General features: G+C 41.3%; 1 protein-coding gene and 1 non-coding gene across 4 annotated transcripts in view; both read left to right on the top strand.

The window, feature by feature from the left end:
• Positions 1-26718, top strand: part of PRR16 (proline rich 16) — a 297143-nt gene that overhangs the window by 69313 nt on the left and 201112 nt on the right. The window lies entirely within an intron of this gene.
• Positions 25589-25695, top strand: LOC133758929 (U6 spliceosomal RNA). The gene has a single exon (XR_009865835.1). It is a non-coding gene; the product is annotated as a U6 spliceosomal RNA (small nuclear RNA).

Below are 26718 nucleotides of genomic sequence, written 5' to 3'. Positions count from 1 at the left end.
TTCATTTTCAATTCTCTTTATATACAGAAGATCGATTTAGTCTATGTTAAGTAAAGATTTCATCAGTTTGCACCCACACAGAACATAAAGTGTAAGATACTGTTTGAGTACTAGTTATATAGCATTACTTCACATTGGACAACACATTAAGGACAGAGTTAGAATATCATCTTCTGCCGTTTACAAGAACATAATTGATAAAAACAAAGTTGAGTTGCTGTTATCTGGCATAGCATGTTAAAAGAGCAGGATGTCAGTGCTTGACAAGAGTGGAGTGCTCACTTACCATCATTCAAGACTTTCCGGAAAGTGTCTGGCGCAGCAGTTGGGACACTTGTGTCCCATATTGGAGTGCCTAGGTGGGAATGTCAACCCTAGGAGGTAGGAGGTGATGCCTCAAGAACTTGGGTCACCTACTTGGGAGACCTAGATGGAGTTCCAGGCTCCTGACTTAAGCCTGGCCCAACCCTGGATGTTGTGGGTTCTTGGGTAGTACATGGGACATCTCTGTCTCTCTCTCCCTTCCAAATAAATACAAATAATCAAAATAAATAAAAATTTAAAAAAACTCTGCACCAAGTATTGTTTCTCTTTAGGGTCCGAGACTTGCAAATGTTAAAGTGAAAGTGATGATCTCTGAGAGTATATGAATATAACTTATTTCTTCCAAAAATTGATTTAAAATGCATAGTGAATCTACAAGTTTCCATAAAAGCATGTACTCACACAGACAGTGGGTAACAGATCTTCTGTATTTTAATTTTCATTGGACCTTACTTCAGTAACATACAAGAAAATGCTGGGCAGTGAGATTCAAAATGCCAAATTTTTGATGAATTGGTATGAAAAGTTGTGGATTGGAGTTGAGTCTCCTTAGCTCCCACCTGCTGCTGCATGACTCGGCTGAGTCCACAGACACCAACAGAGGTAAAGGGTTCTTTTGTTCCTTCAAGTTGAGAACCTTGATATCAAAAAATAAAACCAACGAAGTCTGACCCCACTTCTAAATCCTGTAGACTGGGTGATGGATGTTGCCATTTGCCTCGTTTCCTTAGCTGTTCCTACGTGGAAGCAAATGAATTAGCTGTCTTGGTGTGCAGCATGAGCACATGTTGATGTTATTTGTCAGATGTAGGTACATCACCATTTTCTAGTCACTTGAGAATGTGAAGTTACAACTCTTTCGTAATTCTCTCCTTCAGGCTCAGCCATTTCTCAGTAATAGTTCTGAAAATGTTTAAAGCGATCAGTAATAACCATAAGTCTTTAAGAATGTTGTACACTTTTCATTACTGGTTAAAGGGAAATGCTGTATTTTAGCCAGATCAGAATTACTTGAAAGAAAAATTGAGATATGCATAGAAAAATAGCAGGTCAGTTATTTTAGGCAGTCTGTATTCTTTCTGGTTGACATGGTAACTTCAGTTTTAAGGGTCGAATGTTATAATTAACCCACAATTCTTAAGCTGTTTCTTTTTTTGCTATATTGGAATTACCATTTTATCTACAGAGCTAGAAGTGAGTCAGCACTTGACACGTGTTTTCTCTTCATGGATTGATGATAGTTTAACATTGTGATGGCATCTGACTTGCCATTGGCCAAGAGGTGGCCAAGGAATTGAGGAGCAGACGCAGCGTGAACCACACACAGCTTGATTGCCTCGTTTTCCGTTGTGGGTTAGATTCCACAAATTGGATTTGGGTGCAGTGAACTGAGTTTAAGTGCACCGATACCCAAGTGCTGAAAACATTGAGACTTGGAATTAAAAACAAAGTAGCCCCACTTTCTGTTTCTTTATATATACACACAGAACTCTCTCTCTCTCTCTCTCTCTCTCTCTCTCTCTCTCTCTCTCTCTCTCTCTCCTCTCCCTCCCTCCCTCCCTCCCCCCCCCCACTTTTTCTATAAATAAAGCTGTTATCATTCTAGTAAAGAATATTGGCCTATTTTTCTTATCCCTCCAACTTTCCTAAATGTGCATATTTTTCTGCCTTTATCTTTTTTGAATATTTATTTATTTGAAAGGCAGAGTTACAGAAAGAAAGGAGACGCACACACACGCACACACACATACACACAGACCTTTCATATGCTGGTTCACTTTCAAATGGCCAAAATGGCCAGAGATGGACCGATCAGGAACCAGGAGCTTCTCCTGGGTCTGTCCTGTAGGTGAAAAGGTCCAAGCACTTAGGCCATCCTCCGCTGCTTTTCCAGGCAGAGAGTTGTAATGGAAGTGGAGCAGCTGGGGCATGAACTGGCACCCAAATGAGATGTCAGCATTGCAGGCAGTGGCATACCCACTATGCCATGGTGCCAGCCCCTCTACCTTTATCTTTAGTGGGGAGATTTGTTATATTAATCTTTCTAGAACAAGAAATTTAATGTGTACTTTCACCAGTAAGAATTGAGTGTGTCTCTTTTTGGCTCACCCCATCACCTGAAATCTCTGGTTAGGCTGTGAAACCTTTCTGCATCGGCGATGTTCCAGCTGCCAAAATGTTCCCATTGGGTGTTGGAGTTCCTGGGTTTGATTCCTGGCTGCTCCTCTGATTCTAGCTTCCTGGTAATGTACATACTACGAGGGAGCAGGTGATGGCTCAAGTTGATGGATCCCAGCCCCTCACATGCGAAACTGATTGAGCTTCTGGTTCCTGACTTAGGCCTGGTCCAGCCTCAGCCATTTGGGGGCATTTGGGAAGTGAACCCTCAGACTGTAGATTTCTACATCTTCCTTTCAAACAAACAAATAAATAAATATTTTACATAAGGTGCATATTATGGAAAAACAGTGCACAGAATTCAAAACTTTGTAGCAAAATAAACTTGTCTTTTAGTTTTTCTTTTCTACTACCTTTTGAAGTTATTATATTAGCACTGCTGCAGTTTTGCCCTTTCACATTGTTCTGATCTTATTAGTGTGTCAACTAGATGATGAATATTTTGAGAGAAGGACCCATAATTTAAATTGTGTATCATATCATGTATATGAATAGTCTGAACGCATGCTTGGTTATTTAAAATATGCCTTGGTATTGCTGGTATTGAAAGAAATGGCAGATTGGCAGTGGTTTAAGGGTCAGGTTTGTCATGGCTAAAGTAGATAGTCTGAGGCATTGTCTGATTTAAGCTTTGTTTCAAATGCACTAAACTTTCTTGTGTTCCTTGGCTACAGATCTGTCCAACTGTTATTCTAGGTGATTAATTTGCAAAATAATTGATTCTGTAAATACTTTATGGAGCACTGATTATATATAGGATCATCGCTAGGCACCTAGGGACACAATGTTGAATAAAGCAGTCAATTCCCTGTCCTCCTGGAGTTCATAGCCTACCCTGAGGGACTAAAATTATGTAATCCCTCACAGAAATGGACAATTGCAACTCTCACAGTCGCTGCAATGGATGCCTACAGGGATTTGGCCTAGTCAGTAAAATCAGATCCAATCTTCCTAGCAGAAGAAATTGAAGAATGGTCAAAATTAACCAAGTGACAAGAGAAGGTGTGCTGTGCTGGGCAGAGAGATGCTATTATAGAACTGTGGCACAAGATGTTGCAGAGTTTTCTTTTTGTCATGGCTAGAAAAGCATCTGAAAGCAGAGAATGCTGTCTTCATTCTTAATAAAAAGTGTAGATGTGAAGTTCAAGACAGTAACAGGCTTTTGAGACATAATGGGCCTGGTCATTAGTTTGAATAGCGTGTCTTAGTTATTCTGAGAGTTTGGGTAGAATATAAATTATTTGCAGCAAAAATGAAAAAGAATGGAGAAATAAGTGAGCCATTGTGGTTTAGGTGATTTTATAGGGACAAGATGTCGGGAGTCCCAGAAGAACTCAAGAAAGAGCTACCCTCCCCTTCCACTCTGGGGTGGAAGAGCTTCTGCCCGCCTTGTGTGGACAGTCCAGTGAGTGAACTCAGAAAGCAAACAGTGTTGGGAAATCTGACATCTCGGGGGCAGCCAGGCCTGGACTGGTGCTGCTGACAAGAGAGACTTCTCTCCTTCTGAGTTCATATTAATTGAGTTAATGTTTTGTAATAACTGGCATAATACCTTGAATGAATATGCTCCCCATTTCTCTTTCTCTCTTTCTCTCTGTGTCTCTCTGTTTCTCTCTCTAATTCCTTTCTCCCTCATTGTTCATGTACTTTGAGAGTTCACTGTGGCCTGGGGCAGGGAAGGACAGAACTTGACAGATGCCTTGACTCTTTTACTATCTCCGTTGCTCTTAACAGCCAACAATTTATTTTCTTACTGTTCTCACCAGGTTTATTTAAATAATATGAATTGTATATAAGGTATACAATTTAATGTGTACACACACACAGTATGCATTGTGAAATTATTTCCACAGTCAAGCTACTTAAAATATCTATTACCTCACATAGGTGCCCTTTTGATTTTTGTGGTGAGAATACAGAAAACCTCCTCTTTGAGCACATTTCCAGCATAAAATACCTCATTGTTACTAACTCTTGTCACCTGCTGTGTGTTAGGTCTCAGAACATTTGAATCCTTTGGCCAACATCACCCCATTTTCCCTACCCTGGATGTCCCTGTCTATTTCCGTGAGTTAAGCTTTTTTACATTCCACATAGAAGTGAGATGGTGCTTTGTCTTTCTGTGTCTGGCTTATTGCAGTAACTAGCTGTTAAAGTCTTGGCCAATTCACTTTCAGGTTCATCATCTATTAAATATGGATAAGAACTCCCTCATCAAGTGTCAGTCTCTTCACATATTGTGTGGCATATAATCAGTGCACTATAGATGCATGTTAGTTTCTCTGTGTACTGGAAACATGTAAAATTATCAAGTGTCACCAAGTATTCAAGCCAGGCGTTTTCTGTCAGGTGCCAATCAGTGATCTCACTGCTGAATGGTTACGACCAGTGCATTCATGTCAGTGTGGGTTATAATAAACAGGTGAGATAAATTGCTGCTGTCATGGAACTGATACCCTGCAGGGGTGTGGAGGAGGACGTCAACCATGCAGGAAAGGCTACTGCTTCACCACAGGAAAGACGTCCGTGGTTTCTCTGACCCAGTCGAAGAGATCCTCTTGCTGTGCTGGCTTGGTGCCTGATGCACTTAATCAGTGCTCACTGTTTGATTAGGTGAGTGAATATTTCCACCAAGAGCGCAGCCCAAGATGCACAGAGCATGTCATAAATATACTTCCTTAGTTAGGACCAGAGAACTTTCTGGCTGATGGAGCCGTAAACAAAAGTGGATCTCTGGCATCCTCTTACATTCCATTTCACAATCCCTGAGGCATCTGGGGACAAATAAGAGTGACATTAAGTTGTCCAGTAGTTGTAGGCTATACAGTGCACGGATCGTCTTCATAAGAACATGTGAGCCTGAAAAGTCGATGCTGATTTGGAATTCAGTTTGTGTTTGCAAAAGCCTCTGCTGGTTCCTTTTATCAATGTGGGTAGATATTGACTTGTCCCTGGTAAATACTTTTTTTCAGGCTCATTCTATGGCCTCAAATGATTGCACTTGAAAGTAGGTGTTTGAATCTTTCTTGTTGATATTCACTGGGATTACTACCACTAGGACCTATAATATAGAGTAAATATAAATGAAGTCAAAACAGTAATGTGCATATCACTTTGGACAATGGTGTTGACATTCGTAATACAGTTGAAGTCAGATGGAAATTGTAAGGTAGTTAGGTAAACAGTATTTATCTTTTTTACTATTCAGAGTCCATGCCAACTCTATCCTTTTTTTTAAAAAAAAAACTATTTAATTGTTTGAAAGGCAGAGTTACAGAGAGGCAGAGGTAGAGGCAGAGGCAGAGGCAGAGGCAGAGAGATCTTCCATTTGCTGGTTCACTCCCCAAATGGACGCAATGGCCAGAGCTGGGCTGATCCAAAGCCAGGAGCTTCTTCTGGGTCTCCCATGCAGCTGTAGGAGTCCATGCATGTGGGCCATCCTTCGCTGCTTTCCCAGGTGCGTTAGCAGAGAGCTGGATGAGAAGTGGAGCAGCCAGGTCTCGAGCCAGTGCCCGTATGAGATGTTGGCACCACAGGCAGTGGCTTTACCTGCTACACCACAGAACTGGCCCTAACTCTATCATTTTTAAAAAATTTATTTATTTGAGAAATGGAGTTAGAGAGAGGAAGAGAGAGAAGAGAGACAGAATCTTCTATTCTCTGGCTCAGTCCCCAAATGGCCACAAGGACCAGCAGCTTTAATTGGGTCTCCCGTGTAGGTACAGCCCAAGTACTTGGGCTATCTTCTGCTTTTTTCCCAGGAGCATTAGCAGGGAGCTGGATCAGAGTAAAACAACCAGAACTTGAACTGGCACCTATATGGGATGCCATTGTTTCTGCAGCTTAAGTCATTATGCTACAATGCTGGCCCTGCCAACTCTATTATTTTAAGGTAAACTTAAAACAAATAAGAAATATATTTTCTGATTGTCTGTGGATTGTCCCTAGCTTGTTTAGAAAAGTTTTTATGGTTCTTAAGTAAATAATAATTATATAAAGTTATTGTAATTCAAAATTGAATGTTTTTCATGTTGAATCTCAATTGTATTTCTTGATTTTTGGCCATTCTGGTGGAAATAAGCCACCTGCAAAATTTCTTCTGCACCTTTTGAAGCTTAGATAAACGGTATCCTTGAATAATAGGAATTCTTCAGAAGAAATCTTTCAGCCAGCACCGTGGCTCAATAGGCTAATCCTGTGCCTGCGGTGCTGGCACACTGGGTTCTAGTCCCAGTCAGAGCTCAGGATACTATCCCGGTTGCCCCTCTTCCAGGCCGGTTCTCTGCTGTGGCCCGGGAAGGCAGTGGAAGATGGCCCAAGTGCTTGGGCCCTGCACCCGCATGGGAGACCAGGAGAAGCACCTGGCTCCTGGCTTCCGATCAGCACGGTGCGCCGGCCGCAGCGGCCATTGGCGGGTGAACCAACAGAAAAGGAAGACCTTTCTCTCTGTCTCTCTCTCTCTCACTGTCCATTCTGCCTGTCCAAAAAAAAAAAAAAAAATCTTTCACAACTGCAGAATTACGGTTTTATTTCTGTAGCACGCCACACTGTAAGCCCCTTGGCACTCGTTTCCTATTGGTTTCTAGAGTCGTCCAGTACATATTTATTGTGGAAGATTGGCGTTCACATGAGAAGACCTGAGTTATGAGTTTCCCTCTGGAAATAACCAGCTTCATGATCTTGGCAGCCTTTGGAGTCGCATGGTTCAGAGAATAGATCAGATAGCTCTGAGCTTATGGTACTTGTCTCATTTTATAGATGGTCCAGAGATTTTAACCAGTTCGTTCAAGACAAATTTGTCTCCGTGAAAGACCTAAAAATGTAATCCAGGTTTTCTGACTTGGCTTCAGTGCTGTTTCCTCAATGCTCAGATATCAGGAAGAATGAAAGAGATCTCGGATCAGTAAGTGGGAAATCATTTCCTTTCCTGTAGTGAAAACTAGAATATTATTAGGTGTTATCAGTATATTTACATCCCTCCAAAAATTTCAGTCAGTTATTAAATGTGTACTGAGGATATAAAAGAGAGCACTGATAATGAGAATATGCTGCAGATTCCTTACAAAACAGTCTTAGGGCTCTCCTGTATAACCGTGACTGTTCTCTGTAGCATAGCGTGATTTTGCAAGGGGTTTTGCAGAGCATCCCACAGTGTCTTTGTTACACAGAAGGAAAGGTCCTCAAAACCAGGAAGAAGATTTGCTTTGGATTATTGCTCACAGTTTATCAGACACATAATTATTCCAAAGAATGATGCATTCAGGGCTGAGTTTTGGCACCTCCCTGGTTTGCCATAGAGGTGCTTTCTGTTGTCTTTATTACAGAATGGTTTTTGTGGTGAATAACTGCATGGTCAAGGTAAAATTATACCCCATTGTCTTCACAAGCTCTTTGCAAGGTCGTCTTTCTTCACATTCTTGCTGAGAGATTTTAAGGTCAAACCTGCAACAACTTCATTTCTATGAATTCTGCTTCAAGACAATGCATATCCATTTACTAACACATTGAGACATGAGTGTGTTCTTTGTTTCTGATTAATGGTTTTTTTTTTTTCAATTCTCAATACCACATGCAGTGATTGCGGTTGAAATAACACCATCTGTTACAATGGTTACAGTGGAACCACCATACTCAGATCACTACTCAGTAGTGTTTCATTGAATAATATAGCATGTAAGGAATTTTCCAGTAAGACGCACAGATGTCCTCCTTCAGTCTAACCATAACCAGCCAGGCATTCTGCACTTATGTTCCAATAAGTTCTTCATTTTGTTTTGTCTCTATTCAACATCTTTCCCTTCAATTGGTTAAATCTATAGAAAGAAAGCTAACTGAATTCCCAGGTAACACATACTGAAGAAAGGATAGCAAACGTGTTGAACTTTAGAATCAGATTTCAGTATCAAGTTTATTTAATGCTGCTTGTGGAGGGACCAGGTGTGTAGGCAGGACTGCCATGGAATATTTTGTAGGTTATTCCTACTGACAAGTTTAATCTGCCTATACTCATTGAAAGGATTGTTTATAAATGTACAGTAATAGCCCTCACAAGATCTTGATAGCCTGTGTGCAGAAATCATGATTGAATTTAATGAAGAAAAATTTCAGATACTAAGCTTAAATTTTAAAAATTCCAAAGAAAAATAAGGAAAGAAGGAGGAAGGAGGGAGGGAAGCTATGGTGGGAAGTATCATTATGCTTTTAAAACTGTATATATGAAATACATGAAATTTGTTCCCTTTATATGAATAAAAAAAGAATGTGACTAGTTTTCTCTCCATGTCCAAATGCCTATCTCTTTCTTTTTTTTTTTTTTTTTTTTTTTTTTTTTGACAGGCAGAGTGGACAGTGAGAGAGAGAGACAGAGAGAAAGGTCTTCCTTTGCCATTGGTTCACCCTCCAATGGCTGCTGCGGTCGGCGCGCTGCGGCCAGTGCACCGCGCTGATCCGAAGGCAGGAGCCAGGTGCTTCTCCTGGTCTCCCATGGGGTGCAGGGCCCAAGCACTTTGGCCATCCCCCACTGCACTCCCGGGCCACAGCAGAGAGCTGGCCTGGAAGAGGGGCAACTGGTACAGAATCCGGCACCCCGACTGGGACTAGAACCTGGTGTGCTGGTGCCGCAAGGCAGCGGATTAGCCTATTGAGCCGCAGCGCCGGCCCCAAATGCCTATCTCTTAATGAATTTTATATGTCATCATACTGTTCCATATTCAAATATAAATAGAAAATAAATGATTTTACTATAAAAATCCAGTTGTGCCACTTCAGAATTGACAAACCTTTTTCAAACTAAGTATTTCAGACCTGGCATGCTTCATTAATATCCAGTGAAGAGAGTGGTCAATGGAATAGTAATGTAGGAATTCAGACATAAGAAGAAAATTCTTTCAGTTGCATTTGCAGCCTGGTCATAAATAAAATTGAAATTGCAGCTTGGTTTCAGACTGAGGGACAATTCTCTATCCAAATATGAAAAGAAGATAAGGATGGGCAGATATGAATAAGAAAGCTAGCATTATAGAATAAAGACTATGTTTCAGGTCCTGTTTTCCCTGTTGAATAGCCACTGTTTGATGTTTCAGGTCCTGTTTTCCCTGTTGAATAGCCACTGTTTGATGTAAGCCTTATGGGAGCCCAGATTCTAGCCTTGCAAGATCATAGCATTTGAAGCAGCTCTTTTGCTCCCAGTGGAATTGGATGATAATGTGAAGTGCTTGTGGGATAAGTGGGATTAGGGGGAAAGGGTTTAGCAGACACCTGTCTTGTTTCTTATGCATTCACCGGAATGCAGGGAAGGTGGCCCGACAGCAGAGGCAGCTGCTGCGGGTCTTTCCTCATGTGTATGCTCTACTGACAGCAACCCATGGCAGTGCCATTCACAAAGGGAGGGTTCTGTCAGCGTAGAGGGAGAAGCCACCCGTTTGTGATGCAGGTTTCTATTGCCAGTTTCCCAAGAACTGTGCTAATAATCTCCATGCATTGTTTTCATATTTGTTTGGCTATGCAAACAGAATGTATTAAGAGACCTACAAACCCATTGATTACCTGGAGGCCTGTGTCTCCTGTAACTTTGCAGTTGGCTTTTTGTCTTGCAGTCTTGCTCATACAAAACAGGAGCGCACAAGGACTTTGATGTTGCCAGTTTCTGTGATCAGAATTCTAGGCAACGGCATGGCGTGTCTATACTGGAGTGATGGGGTTTGATTCCTGGCTCTGGTTCTTGATCTCACCTTTCTGCCAGTGAAGACCCTGGGAATTAGCCGATGAAAGTTCACGCAGTTGCGTCCCTACAGTATACGGTAGAGACCTGCGTTGGGTTCCTGGTTCCTAGCGTCGGCCTTACATAGCCCCAGCCCTTGAGGGCATACGGAGAGTGAACCAATAGATGGGAGCTATGTGGCTGTCTGCCTGTCTCTCTGATTTTTCTTACTTGTCTGCCTCTTCAAAAATAGAAAATAAAAATAAAAAAATTTAAAAACCCCTTCATCTCAGAACTGTCATCCTGTGCTTTCCAGTGTATGTCAGTTAGACTGACTTGGTTTACTTTAAGGATTAAACAGGTCCAGATCCTCCTGTGGACTGTGAGTATGTATTGATTAAGAATACATGCCTGAAATTTTATCTTAGCCATTTTTTAAAAAAAATTTTAGTGTATGAAAGTCAGCATTACAGAGAGGCAGAGAGAGGTCTTCCATTCACTGGTTCACTCCCTGAATGGCTGCAATGCCTGGAGCTGAGCCAATCCAAAGCCAGGAGGCAGGAGCTTCTTCCAGTTCTCCCACATGGATTCAAGGGCCCAAGCACTTGGGCCATCTTCTACTGCTTTCCCAGACCATAGCAGAGAGCTAGATTGGAAGATCAGCCAGGACTCAAACTGGTGCCCAGACGGGATGCTGACACTGCAGGCAGCGGCTTTACCCGCTGCACCACAAGGCCGGGCCTCCAATTTAGCCATTTTTATGTGGTTTGCTGCTGCTGTGTTCTGTGTGGTTTGTTTCACTTCGGGGAAATAGAACCATCCTGAGCAGATCAATTGCAAAGCCCACATTCACCTGGGGGACTGCCTGGGTATTAGCCTTTATACATTCTCAAGCAAACAGATTCCATTGCTGCCTGAAGACAAGTCTTCGAGGATATGTTTGTTTTAGTACATTCTCCAGTTGTCTCTCCTCTTATAGCATAGAATTGTCTTTATAGCCTGGGTATTTACTGAGGATTGCTACAACAAACAGCAGTGTATAAAATTTCTTAATTTCTAAGAAAGCTCTTAAAGATAGGTATCACTTATGAATGGCGTTTAATAAAATGCTAATTGGGTCGGCACTGTGGTGAAGCCAGTAAAGCTACCATCTGCAGTGTTGGTGCCTGTATGGGTGCTGTTCAAATCCTGGCTGTTCCACTTCTGATCTAGCTCCCTGCTAGTACACTTGGGACAGCAGTGGAAGATGGCCCAAGTCCTTGCGCCCCTGTACCCACATGGGAGAACTGAATAAAGTTCCTGGCTCCTGGCTTTGGCCTGGCCCAGTCCTGGCAGTTGAGACCATTTGGAGAGTGAACACAGTAGATGGAAGATCTCTTCCTCTCTCTCTGTAATTCTTTCAAATAAAATAAGTAAATACTGAAAAAAATAAACACTGATTAAAAAATGTTTTCAACCTGTTAGGGTAAAAAAAATTAGTTGTCCTAGCTAAGATATTGCTATTCTTTATTTCCTTCTTTCTTTCTTTTTTTTTTTTTTTTTAATTTTTGACAGGCAGAGTGGACAGTAGAGGGAGACAGAGAGAAAGGTCTTCCTTTTGCCATTGGTTCACCCTCCAATGGCCGCCGCGGTAGGTGCGCTGCGGCCGGTGCACCGCGCTGTTCCGATGGCAGGAGCCAGGTGCTTCTCCTGGTCTCCCATGGGGTGCAGGGCCCAAGCACTTGGGCCATCCTCCACTGCACTCCCTGGCCACAGCAGAGAGCTGGCCTGGAAGAGGGGCAACCGGGACAGGATCGGTGCCCCGACCGGGACTAGAACCCAGTGTGCCGGCGCCGCAAGGTGGAGGATTAGCCTACTGAGCCACGGCGCCGGCCAGTATTCTTTATTTCTATACAAAGAACTAGATATGAAATTGAAAATATAAATATACACACTTTTTCTTCTCTGGAAGCTTCTGCTCTTCGGATATAGTGCTACTCAACCAAAATCTATATTTCTAGATTTAGATGTAGAAATTAATGCATCTATATATTTCATATTTGCTTGCTTGTTCTTTTGCATATTTTATTCTGCTTGCATGACAATGGATTGTGTTCTTCTTGCAGACTGCTTCAACTGATCATTTTTAATAGTATTGAACATGTGCATGTATGGCGACAAGATGTAAGATGGCTTTAGGAGATCTGGGTACTAGTATTGCAATCAATGTTTAGCTTTGGGACTTTGGGCAGATTTCTGGGGATTTGGGTTATTATTTTTTCTTATGTAGACTAAAAGGTTTGATTATATGTAATTATAATTCCTGTGGTTTCCTTTAATCCTTAAATATGGATTGTAATATATCACTGCATTTCAGTCCATTAAGTACTTAATAGAAGAAATATGAACCACACCTGATAATTAGGTTATTGATAATTCACAGTTATTTAATATCCCTTTAATGACCTTTTCAAAGTTAGGCTTTATGTACATGGATACTTTTGAAGAAAAATTTTGGAACTGATTCTACTTGATAATGTTTTTGAATATTTCAAAATCAGGGACGGTTAGATATAGAGGTTTAGTTTCTATTACAAAATAGGTTATAGGGGGCCGGCGCTGTGGCTCACTTGGCTAATCTTTCACCTGTGGCGCCGGCATCCCATATGGGCGCTGGGTTCTAGTCCCGGCTGCTCCTCTTCCAGTCCAGCTCTCTGCTGTAGCCTGGGAGGGTAGTGCAGGATGACCCAAGTACTTGGGCACTTGCACCCGCATGGGAGACCAGGAAGAAATACCTGGCTCCTGGCTTCGGATCGGCGCAGTGCCGGCCATAGTGGCCATTTGGGGAATGAACCAACGGAAGGAAGACCTCTCTCTCTCTCTCTCTGTCTATAACTCTGTCAAATAAATTAATAGTAATAAAAAGTAGGTTATAGATTTTACTTTATAATAAATAAAATCATTAGGAATTAGCCATTCTACCATAATAAGGGTTTTTTTTTTTAACCTTAAAAATTTCTGTTTTGGGGGACTTTTTTGGTCCTAGCTAGAAGTTTATAGAACAGTTGTTTAAAATTATCTTCTCTTTCAACTAGACAGAATAAAGGCACTGAGGTCTACTCCATTTAAAGGTTGAAAGACAGTTACAAAGTGAATTGACCTAATGCCTCTAAGATAAATTATGTATGATTTATTGAAAGGCAGATAGACTGAGGGAGACAAACTGAAAACTCCCAGTGGCTGGTTTATTCTCCAAAAGCCCACAACATCTGGGCTGGGCAAGACCATAGCCTGGAGCTGGAAAGGCTGTCATTTTGTCTCCTGAAGGTCATAGACCCAGCCATGTGAGACATCACTTGCTGCCTTCCAGGGTGCGTATTATCAGGAAGCTGGAATCAAGATCTAGAATGAGGACTTGAACCCTGGTGGAGAATAGGGGATGCAGACAACCCAAGCAGCATTTTAACTGGCTATGCCAAATGCCTGGCCCAACATTTGTATCATTTTCTTCTAGAAATAATGATCTTTGTTTTTTAATTCATATGTCATTTTTTTTTACCAAATGATACTAAATGTGAGTATCTTATAACTGCTCTTATATAATCAAATTTTTAAAAAATTAATTGTTTGCTTTATTTACATGGGTTTCAGCTTATATGTTCAGTTTTGACATCAGAGTTAAAATGCACAGGCTTCTTTTGAAGGCTTGTTAGTTTTTTGTTTGGGTCGTGTTTGAGTAATGGCACCCTGGACTCTAAATTATCATACATTTAATGGCTTGTGTTAATTATCTGGCACTGAGGGGTCCCAGTGTATCTGGTAGTACAGTGGTTAGTAACAGTAGTGTGGAGCTAGTATAGTGTGTGTGTGTGTGTGTGTGTGTTGCGTTTTTGCTGAAATCCTAGCTGAGCTTTTCCATTTTTATATTCCATTTTCATATGTTAAAAAATAACTGGGAAAATGTAAAGAAATGTTAAAGCTAGGTAACCTTGAAAAATAAAGTGGGTAAGTTGTAGAGTTACACGTGTTGTTGAGATCAGGTGACTTGCTTAGGCTGTATTCTGCCTGTGGAAATCAGTACATTAAAACCTGTTACCTCATTAAACTTGCTTAAATGTGGAGGAAGATGTCAAAACTAGTAGTTTCAAAAATAAGTGTTTCTGGGCCAGCGCCGTGGCTCAACAGGCTAATCCTCCACCTAGCGACGCCGGCACACCAGGTTCTAGTCCCGGTTGGGGTGCCGGATTCTGTCCCGGTTGCCCCTCTTCCAGGCCAGCTCTCTGCTGTGGCCCGGGAGTGCAGTGGAGGATGGCCCAAGTGCTTGGGCCCTGCACCCCATGGGAGACCAGGAGAAGCACCTGGCTCCTGCCATCGGATCAGCGCAGTGCGCCGGCCGCAGCTGCGGCGGCCGTTGGAGGGTGAACCAATGGCAAAGGAAGACCTTTCTCTCTTTCTCTCTCTCTCTCACTGTCCATTCTGCCTGTCAAAAAAAAAAGTAAAAAAAAAAAAAAAGTGTTTCTTCCATGTTTACTGAAATTCTAATTCATCAAAGTATGATCCAAAAAAAGCATGGATATTTGAAATGAAGCTTTACTCCAACTCTTATCTCTCAATTTACATTTGTGAGATTTCTAGTAATCCTCTACCCTGACTCATAATACAAAAATAAAATAATACTTCCCAATTGAAGATTTCTGGAATGAAATAAAAGAGGTATATTTCCTGTGAAACAGCTTTGTTAATTCTAAATTGCATTATAAACCTTAGTACTTATCATGTCAAAACCCAGTGCCATTAAAATATCTTTCATACTTAATTGTCTTGAGTATTGGGCTTATTATTATAAGTACAATTAACTTTATAACTACATTGCATATTAATTTCATTCATGGTATTTGGACATTTCAATTTATTCTAAGTAGTTCTGCTGCTGCACATTGGCAGGGTTGAGTTAGCCTCCTCGTACGTGGGTCGTAGCATATAGCATGACTAACTGGACTGTGTGACCCTGTGCTCCTGCCCATGCTAGTAGAGGTTACCAGGGCAGCTTGATTGCGAGCATACTTCTGTTTTCTGTGTTCTGATGGTGTTCACCACCACTCAGCAATGGGCTGGCCCCACCCCTGTCTGCCCCTGAGGTGTCCGGGGAAATGTGTGATGTCGGCTGACGGAAGTGTTTTTGGTCAGATTTCAGGATATGAAATGAAGTGCGGAATTGAAGCACAAGTGTATTGTTCTAAAATGATTGAGTTAGTTTGTCAGCATACGTAGTAGAAAATGTGGACATTTCAAACGGCCATGCACTTACCAGTTAAGACTGTGATCTTTGGGTCCATGCCTCTCACTGCTGTTCCTGGAGAGCATCCGTGTTTGCTTGAATAGCTTCCCAAGCCTGTTCTAGAGGAAGTTCTCTCTCGGAAACACGCTTTTACTGTCACTTAGCCAGAGTTATTCTGCATTTGCGTTTCTATTTGGTCTTTGATGTATTACTCTTCAATTGGTAAAAATGTTATTTTCTTGTATGTCTGATGAAATACTGTCAGTTGCGCTTCTGTCTGTTCCCGTGGCATACTCAACTCCTGCACAATTTCAAAGTAAACAACTTTTGAGCAATTTGTGTTCAGCTCTTCATGTTTATCAAATTGATTTGTGCTATGCCTTCATGCTTATCATATGCCATATTGTAAAAATTGGTATATATGAAGAAACCCGTTTTATGAAAACCATCTCACATTTGCCATTAAAGCCAGTCTTGGCAGTATCGCATGTACTAATGGACCTTTAGATCCCCTAGTTCAAAAAACCTTCCAAGTCTGCTGTGAACTTTTTGGCCTTGTTTCTGTTTCCAAAGCACAGTGTGCTTGTGCAGGCTCCTGGCCACCTGGCTGACCCTCCTGCTACTTCCTTCCTGAGGGCCTAGACCCTGCCTTGGCCCGTTAGTTCCCCTCCTAACCACATTTGACCTCCTTGATCAGAATTGACAGTTCCTGGAGGCTGATAGGATGTTACCAGTAACACAGCTTACCATCTTTGAAGGACCGGCTCTGCACTGCAAATGATCTGTTCCTTTGAACGTAGCCCTGTTATATCCAGGGTACAACCTGTCTTCTCTACTTCCATCCATCCCCTCTCAGGTCCAGCATGCATCCGCTGGATGAATCTGCACTTGCAAGGTGTATTTTTTATATGATACAACAGAACTTTTTATTTAATGAAATGAATGTCCTGGGACCATTGTGTGGGTGGTTGTTAGTACACTGTTAGTAAGCATCAAACAGGTCATGACAAGTCTTGTGTTGTGATGTAATTGCTTCTCTGCATATCAGTCATCATTTGGGGCATCTGGGAACTACAGAAAAACTGATGGATATCGGGCCATGTGTGTATTGCAAATGCCAATATGTTATCATAATCTCACTTTTAAAAAATTCCATGTCTGCAGGTCCCACCCAAGCATGTTCTAGATAAGCAGGACTGGGATAAAGCACAAAGGGTCTGTTTTTTTTTTTTTTAAATCTCCTACTTAGCTGGTGAATTCCTGCCTCATGGAGAAAATGATGAACTTTCTATGCCTGGTTATGATCAGGGATAGGTGATATTTATGGGAAATATCTTTCCTGAAAAAAAATAAAGTCACTCGTGGAAAAATGATTAAGATGGTATGTAAAATAGCACATACGGAACCTACTCAGTCTCCCTATCTTCTCCACCCTGTAATCAAGAAAACCAGTTCTAAACAGCAAACACTGTTCGGAGTTTGTTAATGCATTGTCTGTATTGTGCATCATAGCACGCATGCGCTAGCATTTCTTACTTTTGTAGTCAGCACGAGAATACAAACATGAGAATTATACGTTCTTTAGTAATGATAGATTACATACCACCACAAATATGGTCAAGTGATTTTGGGGTGTGTGTGTGTGTGTGTGTGTGTGTGGTTGGTACAAGGATTTAAACATTAACTGATACACTAGGTGAACTTGTCAGAGCCATCTAAGTTTTGTGAAATGATTCTAATTCGTTTTCAGAAAGCCGTATAATGTATTTGGAATCCCATCCTCACTGGTCCCTGACGCAGTGGAATTGTTAGCTGCTTCCAAAAGCTTTTATAAGAGCTCCCCTTGATGATGCCTCTACTTATCAAATTTTTCTTTCTTACTCTGGTCATTTTTCCCTTCAGCTCTTTATCTTGTGTCTTCGACACTGACAAACTTGAGTGGGAATTTGGGTACCATGCAGAATAAGCAAGGATGTAGTATGTTTCTTTAATAAGGATTTACTGTTTGGAAAGATGGAATGAGATAAAACTCCTGGTCCCTGAACTGAAAATGCCTATACGTTACACAAAGGAACAAGCATACTACAGCTACACTAGAAAATTCTAAAAGATATGACAGAAATACAACATTACTTCCCAAAAGACTAGTGTGAAAGTGTGTGGTTTACTGTGACGTCCTAGAGTGATTAAGGAAGGGTTCAAAAAGAGGGGAGGTAATCTGGGCTTTGCAGTGTGGCTGGGCATTGGCCACATGGAAGGGAGGAAATAATAAATCCCAAGGGAGTGTGTGGACTCGGGAGACCACCTGTCTGAGAACAGCTAGGTACAGGGCTGATGTCAAAAAGCATCTGGACATAAAACTGGGGAGATGTTACAACTTCCATAACCTAGGCAAAGGAAATCCTAATTGAAGTTAAATAGTGGGATTATTAGGTCATGCCAGTTTAAAATCCCAGGGATGGGATTTAGTTTAGAAATGGCATATTTGGGCCTGAAGACATCATCACGGCCTGATTCCTGTAATATTATTTCTTTACCCCATGTCTCCAGATTTTCCCTGTTTCCAGGTTATAAGCCGGCATCTCTTACTACCAAATCCAAGAGATGAGAGCGGCTCTTTGATAAATGTGATAGAAGACCAGCAAAACTCTCCTTCCCAGAAGCTCCAGCGAGTACCCCTGTGGGGCTTACCAGGCTAGCTCTGCACCAGTCACTCTAGACAGAGAGGATGGGATCTGTTGATACTGAGTTCCATTCCTACAACTGGCATTGTATCACACCTACCTTAACTACTGAAAATGAGAATGAATTTATCAAGGAAAAATTAGGATATGGTTGATGCAGACATCCTGCTTAGGTTTATATGTTTGGCCAGATGTATACTGTAGGGACTGAGTGAGCATAGATATTTTGACCAGACACATGGTCTTATGCAAAGAATAATGGAAAAGGGGTAGCATAAAAATACCAGTGTGATACTAAGTATTTTACCAGGGGAAACTCTTGAAGATACCTGGTAGAAGACATGTACAATAATATTCATTGTAGCACTACTCACTTTCGTAAACCTGAAAACCATCTAAATGCCAATCAAGCAAGGCATACTCAAAAAAAAAAAAAATCACCAGCAAAATGAACAAACTATAACATGCAACAGTATGGATACATCTTAGTAACGAATTGTTAAATGAAAAAAAATGGATTACCAAAAATTATAAACACTATACTTTTTGTATATTTGAAAACAACTAAAGCTTAAAATATAGTTTTAATGAAGATACTAATACAATAACATACAAAAAGGTATGAAACAGAAAATAGACAAATAGACGAGTAGTCAACAGAGATGGCAGAAGTATGTGATTTTGCACAAAATGGGATATAAGATGATACAGCATGCTGGGGTGGGAGTGTAATGGTGAGGTTTTTTTTGTGAGGATCCTTGAAGTCCTCGTTTGGAAGGTGGCTTTTAGGCATAGAATGGGTGGAGTGATGGAGAGAACCCCATGCGTGACAAAGGAGCATGGCTGCTCAGGGCAGAAGCAGCAGTAACACAAATGTGGTAGTAAATGCAGGTGGGGGTTGCACTTGGCCCACAGGAAGTGGGTACGAGAAAGAGTGGTGGGATGTAAGATCAGTGTTAGGAAGTGCAGATCATGTGGGGCTGTCAAAGCCAGTGCAAGCGCATGGCTTCACTAACCTCAGTGAGACAGGAGCCCATTGGAGGGCTTTGACAGAGGAGTGATAGGTTTTTAAAGGGTTTCTCTGGCTGCTTTGTGAAAAGGATAGAAATATCAGACTTGGCATCATGGAGATCAGATACCAGAAACTTTTAAAGTTACCCACGTGAGGGATGATGGTACCTAGTTATTACTTTGAAATAAAAATATCCCAAAACTTGATGGCTTACAGCAATCATTGTTTCAATGTTGCTTTTGTGAGCAAAGGATATGGGCAGGATCTTCAGCTGGGCGATTCTGCTTCATGTGGGCCAAAGTAGGGGGTTTTGTATTTAGCCGGCAGCTTGTCTGGAGGATGCAAGAGTACTTCATACATGTGCCTGGTACCTTAGCAGGAACATCGAGGAGATCAGACTAGGCAAAGTCCCCCTCGCCCTCCATTTAGTCTCAGGGACTCTTCAGGTCGTCTTTCCTCCGTGGTATTCAGAGTGTCTACATGGAAGTTTACACTTTCAATAGCAAATATACCAAGAGACTGGATCTTAAGACCCGGATCTAGAATTTGGCACAGCATCCCTCTGTCTTGCTCTATTAGTCCAAGAAGCACAGTATCAGTTAAAATTGCTTTTGTTTTCTTGGAGGAGAAACTCACAGTTTGTGGCCATATATAATCTGCCATAGTTAAACAAGATGCAGGTTGTGATTCAGTTCCGTATACACTTTAAAAGGAGAACAGCCAGTTTTTTCACATAAGAGCTGGAGGAACAGGTTTATAATCTGGGATAGGGTCAGTCATGGGCAGGAATATACTAAGTGACATTTTGTACATGTTAAGGTTAAGTTGCCTGTTGGATACCCAAGTAGGCATACTACCAGGCTGTTGGATATATGAGTCACAAGTTCAGGAGAGAGCTCTGAGCCAGTGTCCCCTTTATGTGCAGTATGGTATTTAAATTAATGGGACTGGATGAATTTCATTACAGTAGGTGTGTAAGAGGAGAGATCTAATTACTGAAGCCTTGGAAAGCTCAAATGTTAATGATTACAGAAAAGAGAAGTATTTAATAATGATACCAAGAAACAGTAAGTTATGAGTCAAAAAACCAGAGGAAAATGCTAACTAGGAAACCAAGTGAAAATATTTGAAGCTGTAGGCAATAATCAAATTGTTTGCATGCTGCTGATTCATTAAATGGGGACTGAAAATTGAATATCATTTGGAACCTGAATCCATTGGCAACTTGCAGAAGATAATTTTGTTTGAGATAGAAAAAAGATAAATGCAGTAAAAATGACCTGAAGGTAAAATAAGAGAGCCAGTAGAGAAAGCAGCTGTGGACAAAGGGCATAAGACACTCTCCAGCATGCCTTTTGTCTACCAACAGGAAACGCTTCTCTTCCCAGTCTTGGGCTCTGTCTCTAAACAAAGGCAAAGCCCTGGGTGTTTCCATCAGCTTAAAGGCAGTTGCTAAAGATGATGCCTGTGAATTAAAGAATATTGACCAGAATTGTTTCTGGCTGTTGGATATGTTTCTGCTAAATACCCAAGATATTTCATCACTTTGAATTCAAATGCCTGTCTGAAAATTTTTTCTTACTGTGATGTCAAAATGGCAAGAGGAATAAATTCCAATTTCAAGCCCATGAGGAAAAAGAAATTGAATTTGAAAGACTTTAGGTTTACATTTCTCAGCTGGCCATAGATCACACCATTAGCCATTGTCTCATTAATATTTCCTGCCTTGATTCTGCAGATACTGGGCAATGCTCTGACTTTGTCTTGGACTCACTTAGTACAACTTCAGAAAGCAGCACAGGGGCCCTAGGGAACTTGAACCAGCAGGTAGCATACGTGAGTTCCTGACTTGCTGTGCTAACTATTTTATGCGTACTATCTCATAGCATCCTTTGTTTAAATTGAAGTAGGAATTACTATCATTGCCATATTACAGCTGAGGAGTTGAGAATTAATGAGGTTAAATTACTTGTTCATGTCCTACAAAATATTCCAGAGTCAATCTGAGAAACCAGGCAGAATCCAGAGCACACAAACTTTGAATGCCAACTCTGTTTCCTTCCATGGATTTGATTTTATTAATGAAGTAAGGCTCATACCAACTTAGCTTCTTTTGTCTATTTTGATGGTCTTTTTTTTTTTTTTTTTTTTGACAGAGTGGATAGTGAGAGAGAGAGACAGAGAGAAAGGTCTTCCTTTTGCCGTTGGTTCACCCTCCAATGGCCGCTGCAGCTGGCACATCTCGCTGATCCGAAGCCAGGAGCCAGATGCTTCTCCTGGCCTCCCATGCGGGTGCAGGGCCCAAGCACTTGGGCCATCCTCCACTGCACTCCCGGGCCATAGCAGAGAGCTGGCCTGGAAGAGGGGCAACCGGGAATAGAATCCGGTGCCCGGACCGGGACTAGAACCTGGGGTGCTGGCACCGCAGGCGGAGGATTAGCCTGTTGAACCACGGCGCTGGCCTTTTGTCTATTTTGAGAAACAACTGCAAGCATGTATAAATACCCTTTTAAGATTGTGAAACACGATAGTTTAGAGAGAATTTCTACATGAAGACTGCAGTGCATTGTTTGTCCTTTTGCTTGACCTATATTTTTAAGGTTGCTGGTTTCTAACACCTTTTCCCTGGTCTATTCCTGAAGTTCCAGACCTTTTTAATTGTAATGAAATAGAATGGCAAGTTAAGTGATATATTTTTCAGTGTTCCATACATAAAAACAAATGATTTACTTGTTCATTTTTCTGCAAAAGTAAGTCACTTATTAGTAGTGAATAAATAAATATTTTTGTGAATTTTGTACAGCCTTGATGTGCTTAGTTTTCAGACTAATTATTCTCAATTAGCTTGTGAAAAACAACACAGCCTAAAAGAGCATTTATAGGATTCAAGAGATAAAAGGTGTTATTTGATTTTCATAACATTCAAGGGTAATATTAAATTGAAAAGAAAATGGGAAGAAAATTTCGAAATGCTATTTTATTAAAAAAATAAAACTTCAAGTTCTCTATCCTTCATGCATTATTAGATAAGATAATGTACATTTATTTTGCTTTAATTCTGATATTATTTTACCCAGAGGAATGCAAATAAGAGGAATCAGAGCCATTTACCTCTTCTTTCTACCAATTTATGGTGTCTGTGAAACTAATAATTTCATACATCAAAAGGTGTGCTGAACCATATTGTAGGCCATGTGATCTGATTCTTATCTTCTCCAGCTAATCATTAATGCAGACTTAACATTATAAATTTGGTCAGTATCCCTTTGAAAAATCCAGTGAGGGATGTTTGGATTTTAAAGGCACTTGTTTAGCAATCTGGAACGTAGATGAACCGTGATAAAGAATTTGGTTTTAGCAGTCTTGAAATGCTCAGGATTCAGTTTTGGTCTGTCTGGAATCTCTCCCGAAGCTGTGGAGACCTTAGCATCCCTCAAAGCTGAGTCTAACATAGACCCTCTCTGTCCCTGTGTCTGCTTGGTTAAGAACTGGCAGTTCATTTGCTGCTAGAATACATTTACTCTTCTGGGCAAATGATCATATTCACACTAGATTAAAGAGTTCTTGGAAGAAATGGATTTGAGAGAAGTGTTTTGTTTTATTGTTCTTCTATTCTAATCCTCGTGTTTTAAGTCATAATACATTGATAAGTGAGAAGACCCAACTTTCCCTTTTACTGAATATTGAATCAACCATCTGCTGGCTGAGAATTTTGGTAGGAAAAGTTCTTATTGCTAAGATAAATTAGGGCCGGTGCCGCGGCTCTCTAGGCTAATCCTCCGCCTTGCGGCGCTGGCACCCCGGGTTCTAGTCCCAGTTGGGGCGCCGGATTCTGTCCCGGTTGCCCCTCTTCCACTCCAGCTCTCTGCTGTGGCCCGGGAGTGCAGTGGAGGATGGCCCAAGTGCTTGGGCCCTGCACCCCATGGGAGACCAGGAGGAAGCACCTGGCTCCTGGCTCCAGATCAGCAGATGTGCTCCGGCCGTAACGGCCATTTGGGGGTGAACCAACGGAAGGAAGACCTTTCTCTGTCTGTCTCTCTCTCTGTCTAACTCTGCCTGTCAAAAATAAATAAATTAGAGTTTTTGAAATGTTTTTATGAATGTTTAATAATACCACAGCTTCATTTTTTTTAATGTTTGGCTAATATAAAGTGTAAAGGACAAAGTAGAATATAAAGCATAATCTCAATGCAAAAATTAATGCTTTCAGCAGTCATTGAATATCCAATGTAGTAATTTTCTAAATGAGACTAGTCTTAAATCTTGATATTGTTGTTCTTAGGGTAAAAGAAATTGCTAGTTTTATCACTTCACATCTTTTAATTGTACTTAGTTCTTTCATGAATAGGCAACATATACACTTGCAAATCAGGGTCCTTTTATAACCATAGTTCTTTTGAATTTGTATATAAATATTGAATGTCATTACATTATTAAATGTTATTAGTTAGAAGAATGCACAAACCACGTCATTCAAGAAATGTTTATTGGGCTCCTGCATTATACCAGCACTACGGTAGATGCTGTGAGCATAAGAACTCGAACCCTTTATTCTCTTAGGAAACCAGCAGGTTGTAGAGTTAGGAATATTATTGAAATATTTTGTTACTTTGTAAGTAATAAAATATATATTATATAGCAAATATGTAATGTATATTTTATAAGATAGATATCTTAAAATTAAGATATTATAGTATCTTGGGGCGGCGCCACGGCTCAACAGGCTGATCCTCCGCCTGCGGTGCCAGCACCCCGGGTTCTAGTCCCGGTCGGGGCGCCGGATTCTGTCCTGGTTGCCCCTCTTCCAGGCCAGCTCTCTGCTATGGCCCGGGAGTGCAGTGGAGGATGGCCCAAGTGCCTGGGTCCTACACCCCATGGGAGACCAGGAGAAGCACCTGGCTCCTGGCTTCAGATTAGTGTGGTGCACCGGCTGCAGCGGCCATTGGAGGGTGAACCAATGACAAAGGAAGACCTTTCTCTCTGTCTCTCTCACTGTCCACTCTGCCTGTCAAAAAAGAAAAGAAGATATAGTATCTTAAAGTACTTTCTAAAAAGCAGAAGTTATTTATAATAGTTTCTGTTTTGCATTTGTGCAAAAATTAGGTTTAATTTAGTACCTAAAGGGAGTGAAGCTGTGGAGAAAATGTTTCTTTTCAGTAAATAATGCCATTTCAGTTGAATAAGCAGACTAGAAATAAGCTTTGAACGTTTGTTCATATCATTACAAAATACCGACTTTAGAATGATTGTAGTTCTGAAAGTTAATTTTAAACCTTATAGATTTAGATTAACAAGATAAAATACCTTAATGACATTGAAGTTAGTAAACTAATGTTTTTAAAAATACAGAGGTTTAGGGATGGCTGGTTGGGACACCTGCTCTCTATATTTGAGTGCCTGGGTTTGAGTATCAGCTCTGGTTCTTGACCCCAGCTTCTTGTTAGTGTGCAACTTGGGAGGCACAGGTTGTGGCTTGAGTGCTGTCACCCACATCAGAGTCCTGGGTTGAGTTTCTTGCTTGCCACTTCAGCCCCACTATACCCTGCAACACCAGGACTGTAACAGTTCATGCTATATTTCTCAGTGCCACTGGAATCTGTCAGTGGACCTGGGGAAGAATCTACCTGCATTCCACCTGTCTGGAATCATACCCTCCTGAGTAAAATCTCCTGTATACCTTGTAGTCACCCTGTAGCACTGGAAACAGGGTCCAGTTCACATCCCCTAGCCCTAGGACTATGGCCGTTGGTATTATAAACCTCAGCACCAGTTGGCCTCTCCTAGAAGGACCTGAGGAAGGGTCCATCCGTATCACACAGTCACACAACCACAGAAGTTGGTGCCGTGAGCCCCAGCATCACTCAGACTTGCCAGTAGGACAAAGGGGCAGCCACCCTTGCCTCAGCAGCAAAAACAAGGCCCTGGCTTTCACATTCACCAGGCAGAATGACAGTGTACTCTCTGTGGACCAAGGAAATACACCTAAGGAGACCCTAAATTATCTCAAAGCCACACTCCTGTCCCTATAAGCTACAGCAGACTAGTCCACTGTGTCATTTACAGACATAGCTGATATTGACTAAAACAAAAGAGATCGCTTAGAGACCACACTCCTGGTCTCGCCTAGAATGAAAATTAAAGCAACAAGCCAGATGGCACACCGCATTCCAGCTCAACGATGCACTCTTTTACAATAAAACCTACACCATAAAGAAGGGATGAGTGTGCTAGATGGTCAGACATCAGCATAGGGACAGAGGAGAAACGAAGAAGCACGGTAGCCTCATGCCTCCTGGAGAGCACAGTACTTCTCCAGAATTAGCTCCTGAACTGAAGAAACTCTATGAAATGACAGCTGCAGAATTCAGGATAACGATTGTATGGAAACTCACTGAGATACAAGAAAGTATGGATAGACTAAAGAAATAAGGAGAGTGCTCGCTTCGGCAGCACATATACTAAAATTGGAACAATACAAAGAAGATTAGCGTGGTCCCTGTGCAAGGATGACACACAAAGAAATGAGCAAATAAATGAATGGCATGAATACAAATATTATTAAGAAGATAGAACTGTTTAAGAATAAGCAAATAGTAATTTTGGAGATGAAATCTTCTATCAGTGTAAAGGAAACATGATCTAAAGCTTTAAAGAAGAATAGACCAAGTAGGGGCAAGAACTTCTTCTTCTTCTTTTTTTTTTTTTTTTTTGACAGGCAGAGTGGACAGTGAGAGAGAGAGACAAAGAGAAAGGTCTTCCTTTTGCCGTTGGTTCACCCTCCAATGGCCACCACGGCTGGTGCACCGCGCTGATCCGATGGCAGGAGCCAGGTGCTTCTCCTGGTCTCCCATGGGGTGCAGGGCCCAAGCACTTGGGCCATCCTCCACTGCACTCCCTGGCCACAGCAAAGAGCTGGCCTGGAAGAGGGGCAACTGGGACAGAATCCGGTGCCCTGACCGGGACTAGAACCCGGTGTGTCGGCACCGCAAGGCGGAGAATTAGCCTAGTGAGCTGTGGTGCCGGCCGCAAGAACTTCTTACCTGAAGGATAAGAATTTGCAAATAACCTAATCAGAAACAAAGAAAAAAATTAAAATTACAATGAAAGTCTATGGGAAATGTGGGATACAATTAAATGACCAAGAATTCATGTTATAGGTATTCCTGAAAGAAAAGGAAAAAAGCACTGAGGACCTGCTAAATGAAGTAATAGTCGAAAATTTCCTAGGTCTTGAAAGAGACATGGACAGCCACATAGAATACGCTCAAAGAACTCCAAGCAGACTAAACTGAAAAAGGTCTTCTCCAAGGTGTCCTGTAGTCGCGTTGTCAAAAGTTAAAAACAAAGAAAGAATCCTAAAGACCATAAGAAAAAAGTGTCAAGTTACAAATAAATGAAAACCAGTTAGATTAACTTACCAGACTTCTCTGCAGAAACCCTATAGGACCAAGAGTGGGATGATACATTCAAGGTCTTAAAGGAAAAACAAAACAAAACAAAACAAAACTTCCAACCAAGAATATTATACCCTGTGAAGCTGTTCTTCAGAAGTGAAGCAGAAATA

Source organism: Lepus europaeus, chromosome 4 (assembly GCF_033115175.1).
Source record: "Lepus europaeus isolate LE1 chromosome 4, mLepTim1.pri, whole genome shotgun sequence".
NCBI classification, from domain to species: domain Eukaryota; kingdom Metazoa; phylum Chordata; class Mammalia; order Lagomorpha; family Leporidae; genus Lepus; species Lepus europaeus.
The sequence above is the reverse complement of the archived record's forward strand: the minus strand, read 5'-3'. Positions and strand labels throughout refer to the sequence as shown.